This window comes from Lepidochelys kempii, chromosome 8, assembly GCF_965140265.1.
Source record: "Lepidochelys kempii isolate rLepKem1 chromosome 8, rLepKem1.hap2, whole genome shotgun sequence".
Lineage (NCBI taxonomy): Eukaryota > Metazoa > Chordata > Testudines > Cheloniidae > Lepidochelys > Lepidochelys kempii.
The window spans coordinates 64,986,057-65,004,269 of NC_133263.1; the positions used below are offsets into that span (position 1 = coordinate 64,986,057).

General features: G+C 38.9%; 1 protein-coding gene and 1 pseudogene across 8 annotated transcripts in view; both read left to right on the forward strand.

Moving 5' to 3' along the window:
• The window catches only part of PTPRC (protein tyrosine phosphatase receptor type C), a 155,071-nt gene that overhangs the window by 10,963 nt on the left and 125,895 nt on the right, over nt 1-18,213 (forward strand). The window lies entirely within an intron of this gene.
• LOC140916645 (5S ribosomal RNA) lies at nt 473-591 on the forward strand (annotated as a pseudogene).

Sequence of the window (18,213 nt, forward strand, 5' to 3'; positions counted from 1 at the left end):
CCGTGAATATTATATTATTGTTCTTTATTACTACAACTGAACCTAATGACTGCAATCGAGATCAGGGGGACTCCATTGTGCTTGGCACTGTACTAACACAGAATGAAGGCAATACTTGCCCCCAAAGAGCTCACAATCTAATTTAAGGCAAAATACAACAGTGGGTTTTTAAAAAAGGAAGGAACAAGGGAACGAGGATGAGGATGAGCAGTAGGAGCATATGTGCACAGCCATATTGTTTTTATAATCCCCTATGCAATTAATTTCTTCTGCTGAGGAACTGACCTGCTGTTATTTTATTCAGAGTACCACCATCTTTGAATAATGAATCATTCTCTGCACCCAAAATAACCTCTCACACATAGGCCCATGAACTATTATTCTCACACTGGTCACTGTGCCCTTGCAGTTTTTATATTGCAGCAGATGATACAGTACAGAACTTGGTAGTGTACATTTTAATATAAAACTCTGCTAAAACCATACTACCTTGAACATGCCTGATCTCATCTGATCTTGGAAGCTAAGCAGGGTTGGGCCTGGTTAGTACTTGGATAGGAGACCTCCTGGGAATACTGGGTGCTGTAGGCTTTTTTGCGGGGGAAGGATAGCTCAGTGGTTTGAGCATTGGCCTGCTAAACCCAGGGTTGTGAGTTCAATCCTTAAGGGGGCCATTTAGGGATCTGGGGCAACTATGGGAGATTGGTCCTGCTTTGGTCCTGAGTAGGGGGTTGGACTAGATGACCTCCTGAGGTCCCTTCAACCCTGATATTCTATGATTTTATGATTCTATGATATTCTAAAAACAAGCTTTAGACACCCATGTAATTATTTTTATTCTCTCTTATATGAATGAAATATATAAGGGCATATGCAAAAGCATTGCACTTGTTTACATTATTTATTTGGCCACAGTGTTTAACCCATCCCTAACCCCACTGTGGTTTCACACTAGGTAGCAATCATGTAAATAAATTAATTTTAATATAGCTGTATAGGTTGCTGTGTGTTATATATGTACTTTGTATATAATAAGATATGCCCATGTGTATATGATGCCAGAGAATATGAAAATCTAATATTTTTATGCTCCTGACATGCAATTCATATTACAGATATTCCATCTGTTTGGAATGCAAGTATGTAATGGCACCCACATACCTAAGGGAAGGGACAATATTCTATTCTATTCAGAATCTTGTCCCACACTCATCACCAGTATCTGAGCACCCATAAAACCAAATATAATCATTATAATAAGGAATTAATTCTCACTCCAGACATGTCATTGCCCTAACAGATTTATCTACACAGAAAAGTATTGTACTATAACTCCCCATCCTTCACCAAAAAGAAAAATACACAAAATATATGTATGAAGGGAAATACAGGATTTAACAGCTAGAGTGCAAGGGTTTGACATCACATTTCATGAAGTGCATGTTGCAGATAAAGTGGAGCCAAAGATCGCTTTGGAAATTGTCTTCAGTGAATGAAAGTAAGGTCCAGATCCACACTGCAACATTCAGTATTGGAAGGAGATATTTACTGAACTAAATAATTGGAATTGTGGTGCTTAGCACTTTTGAAAATCAGGTTGTATGCAGCTGTATGTGTGTTTTGGAAATGTTTTACTTTCAAATTGCAGAGGGATTTGAGTGGTTGAGTTTATCTGTAAGATATAAAATGTTCACTGAAAAGGGATTCTGACAAAGTCTTGAAATACTGAAGCAGATACATGGTACACAAAAAGAGCTGGCTGAAATCTTTTCAGCAAATAGTATTGTCACTGAAAAAATGCATTTTGGGGTCGGGGGGTCTGAAACTATTTTCAAATTTGGGTCAAATTTGTTGAATAGTTTTGGCTGATTTATTTTGAAAGAGGACAAAAATAGATTTGACCATTTCTAAACATTTTGGTTCAACTTTTTGGTTTCAAAATGTTTCATTCTGAACATTTTAAAATGTTTCTTTTAGTTATTTTTGTTCCAAAATGTTGTCCCAGTTTGAATTTTGGCCATTTTTAAAAAAAATCCACAAGAAAAAGGTGAAAAATGCCCCCCCAAATGACCACAATGAAAAAAAAAAGTCAAAAAATTCATTTTGGGTTGACTCAAAATGTTTTCTTCAGTTCCAAACAAAAAAAAAATTGCGTCCTTGCTTTGGTGAAAAATTTAAAAATATAAATTTCAGTTTGATTCAAAGCAAATTTGGGGGAATTTTTTGGTTCGGCCCCAGAATAAAAAATATTTTCTCAGATTTATATAGAAATTCTTTAATGACCATAACCATTTGCTCTCTCTGAAAATAATCTGTCACAATAGCTTGTCTTGCAATTGTCCCACAGCTTGACTTCAAGATAATTGGCATATTAGGAAATGGGCAGAGCCACAAAGTCTATTTTAAAGTCATTTAAAATCTTTATTGTAGACTTTAGGAGTCACCACGGTGATTGAAAGGGTGATACATCATCTAATTTACATCTGACACATTTTCACTCTTTTCTTAATGGTATTTTCAAAATGTTCCAAAAAATGTATCATTATATTTTGATAAATATTTGTTCAGAAAATGGTTTAACTATAGAAGGACTACTTAAATGCTTAAAACTATGCCTGTGCTTAAGTGGTTTGCTGAATCAGGGCATGTAGATTAAAGTAATCAAAAGGAAGAACAAAGAACAGCCCTTCTGATGTTTTCCTTTCCGTATGAGATGTTAGTAATGCTACCTGTTTATTACATTATAAAATAATAATAATCATATATTGAAAAAAGAGCAGGTAACTGTGATTTACTGGGCATAATTGTGTCACAGGGTGCTGATAATGATATAAACCAAAAGAACAAATCTCAGCAGCTTATGTTGTGACTTACTAGAACTTTGAGACTGAACTATAACCCCATAATTCAAAACTGCCTGTTCTCTATTAAAATGTGAAATAACATAGGTTAGTACATTGATCTGATTCCAGACCTACTATTTTCCTGTTTCTTTTGAGGTGATATTCCCTGATTCAAAGTCATCTTTTGGCCCCTGCTCCTCTTCTATTGAGGCTATACTTCCTTCAGTACCTTATCCTACCCTGAAGGGACTCTGCTAAACTACCTTAATCTGAAATGTCTGTGTGCTAGCCTGGTGGCAGTAACTAACTCTGACAGGGGACAGATGTTTAGTACCCTTTGTGGGGTCTTGCTGTTAGTGGTTGTAATGTGAAGATTTTGTAGTAACTGTACTAACTATAAACCAGCCAGAATAAAATTAGTGTTCCTATGAATTTCTCTCTCTTTTGTGCGCACTTTTAATGATGTTTTGTGAGATATTTTGCTCTCAGAAAACAGAAACATTTCTCATATTTTAAAAATAGATCTAATGCAGTACTGCTATTTTTATTATAAATAAATTACTTTGCTAGGTTTAGACATTGCCAAAGAACATAGATTAGAATTTTGGTGTTTGAGTTTTGAATTGGATTAAGAACAATGCAACACCAGTTTGATAGAGCTTTAAAATCAAATGGAAGGCCACTAAGTTTAAAAATTAGAATTTTATGATCAAATAATTCTCCTCACCTGATACATTTTTGATACAAAGCTCTTTGTTTTATAAAACCTTTTGGCCCCAGCGCACCACCCTCACTTGAAAAGTATACACTGGGAGGACAATCAAATGTAAAACATTAGACTGGAAAATATTTAATCTGTTCTGGCGTAACAGCTACTAGAAAAAAAGGAAAATAAAGTGTTATGTCAACTATTCAGAATGTATAAAAGCTGTTCAGAAAATGTCTAGCATACTTCATGTTACCTCTTTTAATGGCATAAATGAGTATAAAATAGTTAAAATATATTTCAGTTACTTTGGGTCAAGTTCTGATCTCAGCTGCACTGATGTACAATTGCCTTCAGTGGAATTATTCTGGATTTATGTCAGTAAAATTTACACCAGAATTGGGCCTTCTGTTCTTCGGATAGGCTTGCACTTTGGGTGCACTCCTTTAGGATGTTTACTAGGCACATAGGGTAAAATTTTCAAGAGAATCTACAGTGACTTGTGAACTTAAATCCCATTTTCAAAACTGAGATAGGCTATGTCTACACTGTACACGTCACATATAGCTACATGCTGCAGTGAAAAGTGACCTGGGTCCACATTGTGGTGTGTAACTACACTTGCCAGTGAAAGGCTCTGGCAGCAGGGAGGCAGCAGGCAAAAGTCTCAGCAGCAGGAAGCTGCCGGAGCCTTTTCCTTCTGCTTCCCCCCGCAGGAGCCTTTCCCCACTGCTGGAGTTTTTCCCTGCAACAGGGAGCTGCCTTTCTCTGTACTGGGAAAAGGTTCCAGCAACTTCCTGAAGTAGCTTTCCCTGCTGCTGGAGTCTTTCCCTGACGCTAGGCCCAATCCCTGCCACAGGGGATGGCTCCAGCAGTGGAGAGGCAGTGGGCCACCATGCGGATAAAAATAGCAGTGTAGACTGGGAGGCACTGCTTGCATATGTAGAAAGCCCTGTAGGGTATATACCCAGGTACATAACCATAGGGATCAGGAGTCTCTCTACTCTCCTAAGCTGTGGCTCACTGACTACGCTGCTTTTTGTACCCATGTTAGCAGTTATGTAGTGTATGTACTCTACAGGTTGTATGTGCAGTGTATACGTACCTTTAGGCACTAAGGATCCTAAATGTCTGTCACTTTTGAAAATGGGACTAAGGTTCCAAAGTGATATTAGGTGCTTTTGAAATGAACTCTGATTATCATGGATTTCATTATAACTACAGTCTTTATGTAGAAATAAATAATTAGGGCTTGTTACTATAAGTCACTGGAACTTTTGCCTAATTCAGGTCTGAGTAAACATTGAGGACTTGATCACCCTTTCCTGAGAATAAACCTCTGAGAGATGTTCCCCTTGTGGAGTTTCTCCAGAATCATTCCACTAAAGATCAAATAGGGGGTTCTGTCCCTAAATCTCATAGACCCCCTTCAGATCTGTGAAGATCTTCCACTAGATCAAGAGGATGGGTCTTTGTTGAGGTTTTGTTCCTCCACAATGACTTTGAATGTGGTACCAATGCCAGGGTTTTCCTTATCAACAAATGCCCCTGGAATCCTTTCCCAGTGGATTTTCCATAGCATTAGGGGTGGGGGATGGTAGGGAAGAGCTAATCTAATCCAGGCAACATTGACGCTTTTGTTAGATGTATCACTGGTGGCCAGACAGGACGTTGTATATCCCCTGATTCCATGCTCAGACCTCCCTGCCCCTTCCACCTTTCCACACATTCGTCCTGGGTCCTGTGGAGATCCCTTCATGGAATCCATGGAAAGGGGAGGATCTTGTAAAGATGTGGGACATTTGGCTCAAAGGGTTTTGATAGCTTCAGCACTCAGTTCTTGACAGGATAAGGTTCCAATTCTGAGCACAGGGCTGAGTAAACACAAACACCTCTGTGTTGATGTTGTCATGGAAATAACGGCCTTCATTTTCTCACTGATTACATCTGCTTCATGTCTGAGGCACAAACACTGAAAACCTGGAACAGTTTTACCAAAATAGGTAGCTTCTTTGTTTCTAAATGAGTATGGAAAATTACCTGACCTTTGATGGATGTTTTGATAATGGCAGACATACAGACCTATTATCTGTTTTCAGGAAGTGTAGGCAGAATGGTACCATTCCTGCATTATTAATAGTAGTAATAAAAAGAAGAAGAATGAACAGGTAATTCTTTTAGACACATCATGGAATCTCTCAATAGAGCAGTTCAGAGGCACCAGATATCTTGTTTCCAGCTACAGAGAATATAGTTCTGTTCTGCATTCATGAATAGCTGTGTTAAAGCCAAATAATCACCTTTTTTTTTATTTAGAAGCAGTGATATAACAAAGAAAATCATATTATTTCTCACTGGTACATTTTATTCATATCTTAATAGTGGTTTCCTCTGTAATGGTTAATAGTGGTTCTCGCTATAAGGCATTTATTCAGGAAAAAAAGCCCTCAATCCTGCAGGCCTTATGCTGGCAAACCTCCCTTTTATCTGAGTGGGAGGTTTGCCTAATACCTGGTCTATACTTAGCATTTAGGTCTACATAACCACATCAGTCCAGGGTATAAAAAATGTACACCTCTGACTGATGGAGCTATGCTGATCTGACCCTCAGGGTAGATGCAGCTATGTCAATGGATGAATGATTCTGTCAACATATTTACCATCATTCTGGGAGGTGGTGTTTCTACACTGATGGAAAATCCTTCCCATTGGTATAGGCTGCAGCTATGCTTCAGGGATATACTGGCATAGCTATGGTGAGGTAGCTATGCTGGTATAATCTCCGTAGCATAAACATACCCTAAGAAACGATGACAAGGCTGGTCTCCTAATCTTTTCCTAAAATATTAGAGAGTAGAGTTTATAGTGATTTACAATCTATGTTCCTGACCCCACAAACATTTGTGCATATGTTTAACTTTAAACACTGACTTCAGTGGGACAATTTAAAGGAGTAAAGCTAAACATGTGCATGGCATTTGTAGATTCAGAACCTAAATATTTGGTAACAGGGTAAAAAAATACAAAATATATTAAAATTACAACTCAAAATATTTACTCTGTTACGTAACTACACATAGTAGTACATTTCAGGGTTACCATAAAGTTAATAGGATTAGCAGCATTCTCTCCAGATCCAAGTCTTACGTGCATAAGCACAAAGTATAGAAAACCTTTGAACAAGTTAGTGGGTTTTATCCTAGATAGATTTCTGCATTCAGGAAATAACCTGATCTCTAGTAGCACTCAGTACATACACTGCGGAGGATATAATCCCAATGGTAACACCATTTTAATCGTCTAGAGAACTAGCATAAGAAATTGAAGCAGTTTCCTCCCAAGAGAAACATGAACATGTTATATTACTATATTAACTTGAAGCATATTCATGTGGTTGGAGGTGACAGCATTTATTTACTGAATTTGGGCTTGCATATATGTCGTAATAAATCATGTTAAAGACCAGGTTTTCAAAGAAATACAAAAAATAAATAGTTTGGGGGGCCCCTATTCATCATTATCAATTGTTATTTTTGTTACTTCTTGCATAGTGGGTGTAAAAATATTGCTGCTTAATAAATGTAATGTCACTGGACTTTAGGGCACCATAATAGTTATATCTAGCTGTTACAGAGCCCCTTTTCATCCATAGACCTCAAAGTGCTTTACCGAGAGAGTAGGTATGTTTATCCCACTTTTTAAAGATAGAAACAGGTACAGGGAGTCAAAGTGACACACTAGCGGTCACCAGCAGAGGAACAGAACCCAGGTCCCTTGAGTCTGAGTCAAGAACCCTTTTGATTTGGCTACACTGCCTTTCTTAAAAAAAGTAGGAGGTGTGATCTGCAGGAAGGAAATATTATTTTATTCTTGGGATTTATAGTTGTTTGAGACAATGTATGACTACTTCATAAATTAAATGGAGACACTGGTCTGCAAGCCCATAAATCCAAGCCAAAAAAAAAAATGTAACAGTGTAAAAAGATAGGGGCATATTGTACCATCAGCTTTTAAACAGAACAGCCTGTTCATGTGGTGCTTGTTGGTCACAAAGGAGTTCATCCCTTTACAGGGGGCCAACACAAGGCCTATGGGCCATTCAAGCATGACTTAAGTGGCTTTGCAGAAGTCCTGTGCTGTCTCTCTGAATAGGGATACATTTTATCCTAAAAGAAGGATGGGTGCAAGAGCTTATGTTGTGGACAAGCAAAGACAAGGGTTGTTTTACTGGGGAAAGATGAAAAGGTATTAATATTTCTTGCTGGCTCAGTAAGTACATTTCCTGCTGAGAGAAGTTATTGGCTTCAAAAGAAGTTCTCTGCTTTTTTCCAAGTAAAGGTGGGATGCCAACTGGCTGTCTTGGAATAGTGAGTAAGATCAAAGGTCAAACCTGCTTCAGATGTCCAGGAGCACCAGCAAATGCAAAGAGTACATCATAAGCTGGGAAATAGGAACAACACAAATAGTGACAGATACACCAGCTTTACTTCATTTTGTGGTTTGTAAATAAAGCATCTACTAGAGCATATGAAGAGCAAATGAGAACTTCTATATTGTGACAGATAGACCAGCTTTACTTCATTTTGTGGTTTGTAAATAAAGCATCTACTAGAGCATATGAAGAGCAAATGAGAACTAGCTTGAACTGGGCTATAAAGATAGGTCCTGAGCATTTGCCCCTTACGGGGTATGTCTACACTGCAATTAAACACCTGTGGCTGGCCCGTGTCAGCTGACTAGCAGTTGTGGGGCTTAATAGCAGTGTAAACATATCCACTGAGGACAAATTCCTATTAAAGGCAATAGAAATTTTGCATGTGCAAAATGTGAGGAAAAACCTGAAGATCTGTATAGTCTAAAATGTTTTATGAAACTCCATTAAATGTGACTGTCTAGGTAATTTAGTTGTCAGACTTCTGTTGAGTGTTGCTGCTGAAATATAGTCCTGTATCTTAAACGACACCCATAAAATGACAGAGCGATCTTTGATTTCTAATGACATTGAGCTATCAAACCTAAGTGTGTAAAATAGCATTTCTATTGGATACTGAAGTTTAGCTAGTGTGTGTATGGACCCAGTATTCAGGCTGTCTTGCTACAAGCAATATTATCATCAGGGAAATGACCTGTCATGCAATTTGCTGTAGTGTCATATTTCAGAATAAAAAAATGCTCCAACGCTTTCAGCTTAAAAACAACCCTGCCCCCTCTCTCCCAAAAGACTTTTTCCCATACTGATACAGGAGATTTTACTTTTGTGATGAAGACTGTTGGGAATGAATGAAAGTAGGATGATTATTTGAAGTATTGCATCTTGATTTCCTGGTACCTAAATTCTGTCGAGAAGTTTCATAGAGCAGTTGTTAAGGCCGATGCCAAATATGATTGGAAACAAATTATAGCTTGGTTTTGCTGAACACTGATATTCACTATGCTGCACACACATCTGGCAATTGTTGATGTAAAATCTGGAAAAAAGTTAGTTTGACCTCTTTAAATGTTTCTTTGCCAAAAATGATCAGATTCTGTATTCACTGCTAGCACCTCAGTGATTCTAATTTACAATCTTACTCATACTTTTGATACTGTTTCTGGTGCATTATTTTGACCAGAAAAGCTGGGAACTACCATCTTAGCTGAAAGACTAACAAATTTATTTGAGCATAAGCTTTCGCATCCGATGAAGTGAGCTGCAGCTCATAAAAGCTTATGCTCAACTAAATTTGTTAGTCTCTAAGGTGCCACAAGTACTCCTTTTCTTTTTGCGGATACAGACTAACACGGCTACTACTCTGAAACCCATTTTAGCCGATACTTTCCTGCAGATGAAGCTCTGGGGGGAGGAAAACTCACTGAAGTTCTCCTTGCAAAGTTTCCTCTGATTTTTTTTCCCCACTGGGATAGGAGTTTCCCACTCTCCACAGAAGAAGCAGAGAGTCCCAAAACTCTACAGATCCCCCAAATCCTGTGGATCTCGGGGATGTCTTAGAGGTACTTTTGTCCTGGGAGAACATGGCCCTTCTTCCTACTGTATTGACCAGCCATGCCACACATTTACCATGGTCAAATCCAACTCCCACCACAGGAATCATGTCCTGAATGCATAGTATCAGCAGGCTTCAGTATGAGTGAAATTGGGCTAAAGTATTTTAAAATCATTTTAATCCCAGAGAAGAATGTGGCCCTTAATGGTTATTTTATTTAAGGTCAGCTCAACAATGCAACCTTATTGAAACCAAAAATTTCAGAATTAAATTGTCATAGTCTTTCTTATGAAAACAATATACACAAGCAACTTATACTTAAGTAATATTCTGTGATGTTCTTAACTTTGCAAAATAGACTGGATAAAGTGTCCACTTCTGTAGTTTATTTTAAATTAATATGATCATTTTCATAAGTAAGAACCTTTTAAAGAAAGTAAATAAGGAAGTATTTACTCCTTCTCATAACACAAGAACTAGGGGTCATCAAATGAAATTAATAGGCAGCATATTTAAAACAAACAAAAGGAAGTATTTCTTCACACAACACAAAGTCAACCCGTGGAACTCTTTGGCAGAGGATGTTGTGAAGGCAAGACTATAACAGGGTTCAAAAAAGAACTAGATACATTCATGGAGGATCGGTCCATCAATGACTATTAGCCAGGATGGGCAGGGATGGTGTCCCTAGCCTCAGTTTGCCAGAAGCTAAGAATGGGCAACAGGGTACGGATCACTTGGTGATAACGTGTTCTGTTCATTCCCTCTGAAGCTTCTGGCATTGGCCACTGTCAGAAGACAGGATACTGGGCTAGATGAACCTTTGGTCTGTCCCAGTATGGCAGTTCTTATGTTCTTAAAAAGGGTAATAATGCAAATGATTAAGAGGAGTGATAAAGTTTCTTGTTAAATCATGACATTCTGTCTACCTAAATATATGTACTGTACTTAGAAGCAATCTCAAGTGATATCTACCATTATTCATAATTAGAGTTGCTTGTAAAAGTGCCAGAATGTTTGTTTTTCCCCATAATATTCTAGAACTGTTTGGTAGTTGGAAATGAAACTACATCAAAATGCTTATGTGTAAATGCCCTAATTTCCTGATTACTATACTTTGGTGCTGAGATTTTCAGTCATGTAAGGGATTTGGATGCTCAGTTCTCATTACTCTTAAGCAGCTTTGAAAATTTCACGCTAGATGTGTTGCATTGGAAAAAAAGCTACAACATGCTATACTGTGTCTTCACTTCTATTCTTGAACAGCAGTTCAATGGCCTTTTGTACTGATCTGGAGTTCTCCATCCAGTTCCTATTGGAGGGTGTCCATATCACACACCTCCTCCACATGTTTGCAATATGTGGCAGTGTTATCTAAGAGGCCAAGAACTGAATGGGCATAAAGCCTGAATGAACCTGGAGGTGGCTTCTACAGGACAAGATTGAAGAACAATGGCAGGACTATGTGGGGAAACTGGTACTTCCACTGCTTGTACTGTACCACTAAATTTATGATAATTTTGTGCAAATATTCTTCATTCACTAAACTTTCTCTCTTTATTTAAAGTTAATTTAATGTACTTGAGAGATTAAATCACAAAAATATAAATTATTGTGCAATAAAATGCCTTACATACTAGATTGGAATCTTCTATGAGGCTTCTATCAACTCAAAAGCCAATTAAATATAGCTCTATAGCCATGAAAACATGTTAAAAAGGGAAGATGAGTCACTGGCTAGTCATGCTCTCTGGGGTTTTACTTTTGCAAAATTCTACATTTCAAACCGTGTAGGCTGAAGTGTTAATATTTTTGTACATTGCTGCAATTCACTTTACCTCAGTGAGGAAGTTTACTCACTTGTGGGTTTACTAGCAGCCCTGGCCATGGGAACCGGTAGGGTGCTTGCTATAGAATGCAAGCGAAGTGCTAGCTGCTTGCTGAACTACGACCGAACACTCTGCAAAACGGAGATAAAATTAAGGCACCCACATCCGGTGACTCTAAATTGTTCTAGCATGCTGCCCCTTATCCGTAAATAAAAATGAAATCCATTAGTTCCAGCCACTGCTAAAGTACTCAAATATTAAAAAGTAATTATTGATTTCTTACATACGATGTACAGTTGAACCCGTACCTTGACCCAGATCCTCATTTGGTGAAAATTAAAATATCTTCATTATGTCAGTGGAGCTCTGCAAATTTGTGTCAGGTTGTCATCTGCCCTTATTAGTTTTGTTTTTGAACATTAACCTTCCTCTTATGTTCTGTTTTTAAAGTATCTATCTTAATTATTGTTTGTTATTATTTGTTATTAGTTACTGTGTCTATTCTTATGAATGCTTATAAAGAAGCAAAATGTACAACTCCTAAATTGTTAAAGAACAACTGTGGGAGATAAATATTCTCTCTTTGAAATATACAAAAATTGCAGTTTTAGTTACATTGTGAGCAGCACTTCCCTTTCACTGTGGTTGGCAAGAACAAGTCTGCAAATGTGGTATGCTCTGAAGAGAGAGAATGCAGAGTGTGGGCAGTACTTTAGGAATCCATTTTTTCTTAGGAATTCTAACCGAGCATTTGTTTGTGATGGGTAGGAGTCTAGCAGAGCTGAAGGTCTGTAATTCTTCTCAGTAAACTGCAATTGAACTTAAATCTGGATCAAGAGGCTATTTCTGAAATTCCTCTAGAGCTTAGGGGTGATTTTCTTCTTCAGGCTGCTTCTGTTTAGGCATCTTCTGTAAGGGAACCAAATTATTTTGACATCTTTTTTCCATTTGGACTCAAACAATAAAAATGTCCTAACTGAACTGATAGCTGGTTGGGGATTAAAATGAGCTGGGACCACGTCACTTGTGTCATATGCTGTTGCATGTTGGAAATCTAAACTTCTGCCTTTATAACAAGCTGAACCAAAATCCTTGATCTGATCACCTCTGAATAATGAGGTTTCTGAAAATAGGATCTCAATCCAACTTCTGTAGCATTAGCATTTTTAATTAGATGGGGGCAGAAACAACCCATTTGAGAGATCCCAAATGGTCCAAGCATCCCAGACTGAGCGAACTGAGCTAATAGTTCTAAACAACTGTCATGCCCCTTACTACTCCTGCATAGAAAAGGGTCAGTGTTTGACTCTGCAGGACAGAGTCTCTGCCTTTTTCTACTGTAAGTGGCACAAAGAGAGTGGACATTGGACATATCCCTGTAGCAGGGGATTTCCCTGTGGGGAGTCACCAGTGAGCTCCTAGACCATCCTTCTGGCTGGTTGTTTTCGAGTAGAAAGTGATGGGGGTAGAAGGAGATGGAAAAGAGGCATGACCAGAATGTGCTATTCTCACCCGGCAGGACCGTTACCAGCTGGTGCAAATTAGAGACCCACTACTCTGCTCAAAACTGCTCCAGGGTAAGGGGCCCGGCAGAGAATCTGGGAGCTGCAATCAGCTGAGAAAAAATCCAGAAAGTAACCTCTTAATATGTTCTTTGCAATATCATCCTAATGCTGTATAGAAATCTAGTACGAAATGTTCTAGGACTAAAAACTATCCAGACATAATTTTTTCAGTCTCTTTTATAAATCAGAAAAATAGAAATGCTGTCAATCTAGGTAGTAAAAGAAGTAGAAGCTATGAAGTAAAGTACAGATGATTGAATATTATGCAGTGAATACATTGTTTGACAAATTTTGTCATTAATTATGAAATGCATTTAACAGACAATTTAATTTTTTTTTTCATGTACTCAGCCTCCTCTTAAGCAGGTTCTGGGTTACACAGGTTTTATATATGACATCATAGCCCTGGTTACTGTCACCAAACCACAAAGATGGAGTGTGACTTCATGGCCAACCAATAGCCATACACCACTGCAACACACATGGCCCACAGGCAGAAACTGCACCAGAGAAAGGGAAGTGCTCCTATTGTTAGGCCTGTAGGATCTGTATTAAGGTTGACTTGGACGGAAGTTGCACTTTATTTATTTAACAGGCTAACTGTAATGATAGCCACATAGTCTACATACAGAGACCAAGTGCAGCAACTAAATATAATGTACCTGTAGCATATAAAATAGATCCCATCATGGCCAATCTTTCCAACAACACACATCTCCACTACTTCTGTTATAGGACAGCCTTTATGAGCTAACTATCACTAATAGAAAAATTAGCAGGCTTAGGCTGCTTAATGATTGCATCAGTGGTTGCCTCAGTAATGGAGTCTATAGTGTCTGTTACAATGCATTAATTTTGCAGCAGACACCACAGCAAGGCAGGACCTCATGTATTTTCCCAGACGTGTGGGAAGAAAGACAATATGCAAGGGATGTGATTTAGTTAGGCCTCAACTCTATTAACTTAATTCACCCGGAACCACCCAGCAATAACTGGTACAATGTAGCTCATGATTCCCTCCTTAATTGTTTCCACTTCTTGGAGGGCTACTTTCAGTCTTCCATGCCTCCACAGCTACTACCCAATCCACTGTTGGTACCCCAGAACTCTCCTCTTGTCTGAACATTAACGGGATGAGGCAAGGGGTTGTCTCCTCACTGTTACTATACGTTAGGCGCCCCAAAGCCATTCCCCAGATTCATTAGGAGATGCCTTCCCTAAGGCCACTTCCCATTCTGGTTTATCAGAAAACTGGACCCTATGGAACAAGTACTTGCACCTGCCACAGGTAGACACCAGCAATTAGCTTGGCTACCTCCCACTTATTTCCAGACAGGTTCCCAGATAGTTAACAGTTCCCTCCCTAACATCAGCCACAAATATATCCACTCCCTGGCTCATTGTCCCTGAATGACTCAGGTACCAGATATGATATTTTTGGTGGTCTATTGCCAATCTTCCCCATTCCTGATGATTCGTATGTCTTCTGGCCTTGTCAGCCTGTGAAGGCCTGGGGGCTCCCTGCCCTCCTTTTGTTGCAGAATTCCAGAGCACCCTAGGAAAAGGTCCTGGATCTTTCCTAACTCGCTGTGCCCTCATGACTAAGTCAGTTCCCTTATACGCTGCTTAAATATTGTACTGCATTTGTAATGGAGTCTGTAGTCTCTGTTACAATGCATTGATTCTGCAACAGGCACAAGGAGGGTCTCGTGTATACTGTGACTATGGAATTTCCCCTGGAATCCACCCTTTGAAGCAGAACCATGCTCTAGAATCTTGGGTTTCACTTTTTAAAAAGTGTTTCTAGCTCTTCTGGTTGTGTAGAAGACTTTGAAAACTTGACCTGAGTGTAAATGTGGTCAATCTGAGGCTACAGACATCCTGAAACAATAGATTTCAGAGGTAGGAACTTTCTGATCCAGTATAAAATGTTGTTATCTTTGAAAACTACAGACGGCTTTTTAAATTTCAACATTTTAGCAGAAATGTTCAGTTGCTAATGTGCTTGTCCCATAATCCCATACTGCCTCCAGGGCTCTGCCTTCTACATGTTGCCTCTAAACGGGCATGCTATACAATTTGGCTTCCTCTGTTTTTAATTTCAATGAAGTTGCTTCAGAATTTCCAGTCTGCCACACCAAGGGGCTTACAGACTCCAGGACCGTGACACAGAGTTCAGGTCTAGCTTGCTGCAGATTACACAGGATGTTGATCAGAGTCAACTTGATTCCAATTTTGGTCCCCCCACTACAGAAGGGATGTGGACAAATTGGAGAGACTCTAGCAAAGGGCAACAAAAATGATCAGGTGACTGGAACGCATGACTTATGAGGAGAGGCTGAGGGAACTGGGATAGTTTAGTTTGCAGAAGAGAAGAGTGAGGGGGGATTTGATAGCAGCCTTCAACTGCCTGAAGGGGAGTTCCAAAGAGGATGGAGCTCGGCTGTTCTCAGTGGTGGCAGATAACAGAACAAGGAGAAATGGTCTCAAGTTGCAGTGGAGGAGGTCTAGGTTGGATATTGGAAAAAATTATTTTACTAGGAGGGTGGTGAAGCACTGGAATGAATTACCTAGGGAGGTGGTAGAATCTCCATCCTTCGAGGTTTTTAAGGCCTGCCTTGACAAAGCCCTTGCTGGGATGATTTAATTGGGGTTGGTCCTGCTTTGAGCAGAGGGTTGGACTAGATGACCTCCTGAGGTCTCTTCCAACCCTAATCTTCTATGATTCTTCTATGATTCTACATTCATGTCATCTCAGCTTGCCTGCAATTCTCACAATTGCTACCCGTTCCAAGCTCATCAACTGAAGATCAGAGGTGGATACAGAGTGGCTTCACTATTAGTTGGATTTGTTGCTTTTTGAATCGTAATATTATCTTCTAAAACTCTTTGATGATGCATGTTTGGCAATTTTTTTTATCCAACAGGTATCTGAATCATTAAAATCCCCCATGAGTATAGGATCATGCACGTTAGTACACTGTGAGAGCTGGTCTGTTGGTTGGTGGAGTTTTTTGTTTTTATTATTTGTATTGTATCTTTCTGGGCACCACAATTCTTGTTACTTTGTTTCCTCTTATTTTTCTCCATCCAACCTTTCCCTAAGAATTCCTTTATTACACTCATCAGTAGCTATAGCTTCCTATTGTCGTAAGCAGTTTGACATGCTGAACAGAGCCAGCCTTCCACCTCTTCCTTCCTTTCTACTTCTTCTACATCTATGCATCTATATATTCATTTACGAGAGTCATTAAAAGTTCTGTTATGCCAAGTCTATCATTTAATATCACTGCCCGTTCTTCCTGCTTGTTTCCCATGCTCCCTGCATTTATGCATAGGCATTTTAATATTTTACTTAACCTTCTTATCTTGCTTCAGAACAACTCAATTTTTCTTAATGTATATGCTAGAAGTACATGCCAGATCATAATAGCTGAGACCTTGTCTACATCTAGTTGGGAAGCAGCTATACCAGTATAAAGGAAATAAACTATATTTCCTATATATATAAAGGAAATAAACCAGGAACTCCCTGGACACTTTTCTTTGGTGGTTCATTTACCTTATCTTTTTCAATTATTTTTCTATTATAAAAATTGATCCCCTTTTATCTGACTCTAGACAACTTGTGATGCGGCATTTTTATACCTAATTTGCTGCACCATAAATCATATGTTGATACTGTATGGAGCTGAGCTTAATCTGTATAAAGACCAGGTTCTGCCATCACGTGCTGGAAGTAAGGGTGCTGGGGGTGGGACAGCACCCTCTGGCTTGAAGTGGTTTCCATTATATACGGGGTTTATAGTTTTGGTCAATGGCTTTCAGCACCCCACTATAAAAATTGGTTCAAAACCACTGTTTGCCATCCTTACTCCTGATCAGTAGTCCCAAACTTAAGATACTTCCACCTTTGCTCACATGAAAAAGTATCATACTCTGTGACTTATCCCATTTTCTTCAACAGCACTACTTGTGGAGTAAGGTACTACCAGATACTACTAAGATGGCTCAGCATGATGAGAGAGCAAATTCTGGGCCAGAGGGTACTACCCACTGTAAGAGCGGCAGAACCAGATGCATAAGCAGCTACAGTCTTTTGTATTATAAAAATTCTCTGTACTTATATGGCCCCTATTATCTGAGCACCTCACAATCTTTAATGTATTTATCCTCATAGCACCCCTCTGAGGAAGGGTAGTACTATTATAACCATTTAGAAGATGGGGAAATGGAGGCACAGAGCAACTAAGTGACTTGCCCAAGTTCCCACAAAGCCAATGGTGAAGCAGAGAATTGAAACCAGTTCTCATGAGACCGTGGGGCGCACCCTGCCTCTGGATCTTCCTTCCTCTTTGTACATGAGTGAAAGGAGAATTTCAAATGAACGTAAGACCAGAGAATATACAAGAAGATTTTTGGTTTTTTTTAATAGTTGACAAGCCTTTATTTTGCAAGAATAGTTGTACGTCTGCATTAGTTTATCTAGTGAGCTACAGCTGGTAGGACACCAGAAAAGATATCTTTTGTAAAATATTCAAACACCTCCAAATATTAGTAAGACTAATTGAATAATTTACTCGTCAAATAATTTTTTGCATTATTTAACCACTCCTAAAGCTCACTGAATAATATTTGTCAAACAAATTATTTGATGAATAGCCACAAAAATTAATCAATGTACTTGATTAATTGTATTCAGCCAATTTTACAATTGACCAGCCTACCAAATGGCATATGCAAGCATCAGGCATGAAGTTGAAATGATGTTAAGATTTTTCTGCCCAGCTGGATGGATTTCTTTTAAAGCTCTCCTCTACCTTTTAGGAAACAGATACTGGATCTCTCAGCCAGTGCTGGTTTGCTCTTTTCTTACTGTTGGGAGGAATCTGGGTCATGGAAGATGAATGAGACTAGCAATGCAGTTTAGAGCGCAGGTTTTTAGCGATGTGAGGGATGGGACTCAGATTCAGAAAGCACAACAACTGCTGAAGGCTCCATGAAGCTCGGAGCAAGAAGTTGTAGAATCACAAGTGACAGTTCACTGGAAAATAAAGTTCTTTTGGAGGGTTTGATGGAATTGTATCTTTATTCTGGTTCAGATACTTCCATTGTTGTTAAGGATTCTTCAAAGCCCTCTGAGGGCTACAGCAGGCAGAGTAGCAGTATAATAAAAACAATACTGCACATTACAGATGTAGAGCAATGGCATACAGATTACTCCATTCTGAAACAAGATTGCTATATTTGGCCCCATTTTTTCAGCCCCAAGCTTGAAATGCACAG